The 5661-nt window shown below is 36.5% G+C and overlaps 1 pseudogene; it reads left to right on the top strand.

Annotated features, from left to right (window-relative positions):
* The window catches only part of LOC107656836 (uncharacterized), a 6351-nt pseudogene extending 1130 nt beyond the window's left edge, over positions 1-5221 (top strand).
* Positions 5222-5661: the final 440 nt, after the last annotated feature.

Raw genomic sequence — 5661 nt, 5'->3', positions numbered from 1 at the left:
TGAAGCTACGAGAATACTTTTTGTGCGCAAAGAAAACAAAAATAACATAATTTATTCAACAATTCTTCTCCACCGAGTTACCATCTTCCGCCATTTTGGAGAGTATCCAAGAACGTATTCGACGTAATCAGCGTTATTTACGTTCGGAGGAGAAAGCGCGCGCATGAACGTAATCTGCATAATCAGTGTCGTTTACGCTTAGGGGAAAGCGTGCGTATGCGTTAAAATGGCGGAAGACGGTAACTCGGGGGAGAAGAATTGTTGAATAAATTATGTTATTTTTGTTTTCTTTGCGCACAAAAAGTATTCTCGTAGCTTCGCAAAATTGAAGTTAAGCCACTGATGTCACATGGACTGTTTTACCGATGTCCTTAAATGTTTCTGGACCTGGGAACATTTCAGTTGCGTTGCTGTCTATGCAGGGTCAGAGAGCTCTCCGATTCCATCAAAAATATTTTAATTTGTGTTCTCAAGATGAACGAAGGTCTTACGGGTTTGGAACAACATGAGGGTGAGTAATTAATGACAGAATTTTCATTTTGGGGTGAACTAACCCTTTAATTGATGGACTGGAACACCCAGTTAAAACACTCAGAATACCTTAGCAATTGCATTGCAATTCCTGGCACACACCAAACTACATTGTGGCAGTAAGTGCATGCACAACCCATATTTTCTTGTTGAGAGACACAATTTTGTCAAGGGATTTAAAAAAAAAAAGTTGTGCTAATGTATTCTTGTCACAACTTCAAGAAAATTAATAAACTAAAACTTATTTGCCTACATTAGACAATCTCAAATGTCTGACTTGCTAATTAGCACCTGTGCCCTATCCCTTCACCCGAAGAATCTCCAGATGCTTCACTTTGGCAATGATCCATCATGATTCATCCTGACTTATCAGTGCTGTTGACCTCTGTGCCTCAGCTAAATCATTTGACATGGGTATTAGGCCGAAATGACATGTATCCAATCCTGTGACAAGAGGCCTGTGGATGTGGTGACCAGTGAGTGGCTAGAACCGTGTGCTCATAAGCCAGCGAAGTGGAAACCTCCACACACTATACTCTTGGGAACTGCGAATCTGCTTTCAGAATCCCTGCATCGGATGGAAACAGACCGGCATTTCAAATGTACACTGACTAACTTACTTACTTACTGGTTTTTGTAGCTGGGTGGCATGTGCTTTAGAGGGATAGAAATGGCCGTTTGGGATGCTATGACCCCTGTTCACACACACAGTGTCTGGGAGTCTTTGAAAATATGTTGTCCATTAGGAACAGCTGTACTTATCAGTTAGTCCTCTGTTTGTCAATGTTAACGCACAGTGAGACGTTCCTTGTGTTCATCAGTCAGGACGAGCGTACACCATTAACTGTCCCGTTTTCCTCTGGCCTCATCGATATCTCCTGCTGTAACAGAAACCTCTCACTGAGAGCTTGTTCTTTTCTGAGTGGACGTACGTGCCCAGGTCAGTCAGGAGTGTATATGTTGATATTGATGCCCCAAAAAAGTCAAATCCAAAACCAACAAACATTTTCAGCAAACATGTACATATTTATAACTGGGGATATGGCATTTGTTTACCCATTCAAAAATGCTGGGTTGGGTACCATGATAATATCCAACGGTAATACTATGATACCTTGATATACAGTATACTGTGGTACAGAGTGACTACCATATTTCTATGCTATGTTTTTACATGGTACTTAAAGAATGCCGCTGCATTACCATGGAAAACAACCGGAATTTGTGGTATTATCTTGGTACATATACAAAAACTACAGTATTACCATAGTACCAAGTCCAAAAACCATAATATTACCCTGGTATGTGTCCAAAAACATGGCAATACATTAACTGCTACCTATTTTTGTCATATTTTTCTCAAATGAGCAGCATTAGTTAATTGGTTTGACAATGATGCTGTGTTTTACATTGTTCTCAAAGGTACTGTAAAGAATATAGTACCATTATATTATTGTAAATGCCCAAAATTTGTGGTATTAGCTTGGAACATATAAAAATATGGCATTATCTTGATACATATCTAAAAATGACAGTATTAACATGGTAAATGTTCAAAAAGCATGGTATTATCTTGATTCTTACACAAAAACCATGGTATTACATAGTACATGTCCAAAAATGTGGTATTGCCTTGGTACATATCCAAAAACATGGCATTAAATATGCAAAAAAAAAAAAAAAAAAGGGGAGAGAGAGTATTATTTTGGTACATATCCAAAAAATATGTATGTGTCATATATATTTTAAAATATACAACCAGAACAACACCAGGTGATGCTGAATTTATGTATGTGTCAGATGTTTGTGGCACTGCTACTATATATATATATCAGTAATTTTTCCAGTCTAGTGTCACATGATCCTTCAGAAACGATTCTAATTTGCTGATTTGCCACTCAAGCTCAAACATTTATTGTTATCAGTGTTGTGTTGCGTAATAGTTTTGTGGAAAACGTGTTAGCTACTCTAACATTCAAAAGGGGCATTAAATATAAAAAAAAAAAAAAAAAAAAGGGGAGAGAGAGTATTATTTTGGTACATATCCAAAAAATATGTATGTGTCATATATATTTTAAAATATACAACCAGAACAACACCAGGTGATGCTGAATTTATGTATGTGTCAGATGTTTGTGGCACTGCTACAGTGAGGTGATGGAGTCAAACACTTCCACTGGCTCAGATGGACAGAGCAGTGTTTAAGCCAGGCAGGCAGCAGATGGAGGGTTTACACACGTTGAAAAATGAATTTTCTGACCAGGAAAAAAGAACACTCTGAGCTCCGTCTCCAGGGACAGGTCCAAAATATCCATGTGGTACAGAGAAAATGGGCAGTTGATGTTCCTTAAATGCTCAACACTGGGCACTCAACATGGATTAGGAGCTTTGGTGCACGCACATGAACTAGAGCAATGAAACTGATAGATTATATTGGATTTGCGGGTGTAATAATCCATAAGTGATGGTTTGTAATTCTACAGTGCCAAGAAAAACAACCCTCTATTTCACCACATAGATTAATGACACAACAAGGACATTTTATTTATTTATTTATTAAGTTCCTGGCTTATGGCCACTGTTGTGTAATTAGCTGTCTCCATTATTCTTCAAGGCACGAGAGGCAGACATGAATGGTATAAAAGTTCAGGAGACAAGACTTACTCAAGCCAGAAGAAATAGTTATTGTTCTGTTTTTGGAACATATTTTTTAAGCTGCTGATCTAAGGAAGAAAAGCAATGGAGAACAGCAAGATGCTCACAAGAAGCCTCCACTTTTCTCTCTCAATTTAGGAAAATGCTTGTCTATGACCTTATACTCTGTTCTCTGTCTCCCTCTTTTGGCCCTCACAGGAGTAATATATAACGTAAACTTATTACTGTACAGATCTGCATGTCAGTTTACTCAGCGCCCCCTACTGGAATTGTTAAACACAAGTTGTGTCATCAAAACCAGTGTCCTGTATAAAAGTCCTGCTACAAACAGTGCATGGCCGCAACACGTGCAGTATTGTGACAGCTACTATTGAGCTAGATGCCACATTTGACATTTTAGCTTAAAATATTACAGTTCTGACATCTACAGTTCATAATAAATACAGATTCAAAAAATACAGTTCATAATTAAATTAGTATGTAAATAACTGATAAAGTTTGCACAGTTTAAATTCTATTGTATTGTTTTATTTAGCTTTTAATAAATCAGAATTGGATAACATAGGTAACGTGAAGCAATGAACTTTTTGTTGAACTCTGCTGAGCACCGCCTCAACGAAACACTTCCTCTAGACAAGCAGTAGCAGGGCAGCCACAGCATCCCCTGGCCCTAGTATCCATTTGAGATGGAAAAAGAAACATAAAGAAAAAACAATGATCAACGTTTTAATATGTAAGTATGCTGTATAGGGATACAATTGAATGGCAACACTATGATGACTTCATAAAGACCAACACTGTAAAAATGTATTCATGTAGTTGTTATGGTAAGAAGTTATTTCTACTTGATCTAACCTGAGTTTTGTTAATCTAGTCAGGCTGATTCAGTCAAATTAAATAATATTTTTAATTTGGATGTTACCACATGAAGTGCATTGTTTACAGTGTATATTTTATGATATTAATATTATAATAGATTAGAGTAGATGGTCATGTTCAAATATATGCATCGATTGCAAATTTACGTTGCAATGTTTTTTGTTGTATTACTTTGTTTAGGTTTCACTGTTGTATTGATGATTCTCATTGAAGGAGCCTCAGTTAAAGTTCATCCAAGAGGAAACACAACACTTCCCTGTAGCATTAAAGATGATAAAGAGATTACCTGGATTATTACAAATGGAAACCAAACATTTGTTAGAATTCTGAGACTAGAATATGGTTATGGTCCAGACTCTAAACCAGAGCTATATTCACCCCAGTTATGCAGGTCGGATAAAAGCTCTCAGTTCATCCACAAACACTCACTCTCTGCTTCTGATGAACATCACTGACACTGATCTCATGCTCCACTGCTGCATTGACTATATGATTGAGCAAACTCACTGCACAAAACTGGACAATGAAGGTCGTTTTTTTCATATTCTTCTATTAAATTCATTCCTAATTTCTTTTTTTAATTTAATTGCCATTTAATTGTTATTTTTGAGCTAAAACAAGAGGAAAAAATGTTACCACTATCTTTATTTTGCTTCCTATGAATCAACACTAATACTAAAGTAGAAATCTGTATTTTTCTGTGTTGTTGTTGTGTGTAGAAGTGAGCACTGAAGATGTCGATCAGGATACAGATACTAGCAGTAATGATCCAGTGACCATCAGTGTCATCCCGTGGCTGCCTGTCGTCTGCTTGCTTCTGCTACTCTTACTGCTGTCAAGTGTCTATGTGTGTTGGAGAAGAGCAGGACTGTGGAAAGGTGGATTTTACTTGAGCATTTCTACCAAGATTTTGTTCAATAATATGTTTTGGTATAATTCTTTTCTTATTTAAAGGTTGTGGAAGAACTAATAACCTGAACCAGGACTGGATTCATATTGTTCAGGTCAGAATCTCTCATTAAATATAGTTTGTTTGTTAGTAGTTTGTAATTACCGCATAAAACTATCACGTTCTCTTTTTTTTCTGGATTTCCAGGGTAAAATGGGACAAAGTGATTGGACACTGGCTGAAGTTTTGTATACACCAATACCTTAATTAATTATTACAAAATTCTTTTATACACTTAACTTTATCTTTTGTCTTTAATACAATTTGTAAGCGTCAGTGTCTCTGTGGTAATCAGAAGTATTTTTTATGACCCCTTTTTTCAGAAGTGCTTATATTAGATTGTTGTGAATTGAGTTTTGAACTCTTAACTTTGTCAATGCTGTATGAAAGTTTCTGAAACTTTAAATTTCTAACTTGTGCACATGAATAATGACAATACTTACAATGGCCTGTATGTTGTATTTTGTTGTGATTATACAGCATGAAAAAGCTCCTCTCTCACAACAGCCTTTTAACGGTGTTGTTTCCTGTTTGTGATTGAAATGTAGCTCTTGAGCCAGCAGTTAAAAAAACAAGCCATCTCACGCACATTGAACAGAGACTCTCTATTTAGAGAAATTCTTCTAATAAAGTGATACAAGCAGAAC

Source organism: Sinocyclocheilus anshuiensis, unplaced genomic scaffold (genome assembly GCF_001515605.1).
Source record: "Sinocyclocheilus anshuiensis isolate Anshui unplaced genomic scaffold, SAMN03320099.WGS_v1.1 scaffold5812, whole genome shotgun sequence".
NCBI classification, from domain to species: domain Eukaryota; kingdom Metazoa; phylum Chordata; class Actinopteri; order Cypriniformes; family Cyprinidae; genus Sinocyclocheilus; species Sinocyclocheilus anshuiensis.
The sequence above is the reverse complement of the archived record's forward strand: the minus strand, read 5'-3'. Positions and strand labels throughout refer to the sequence as shown.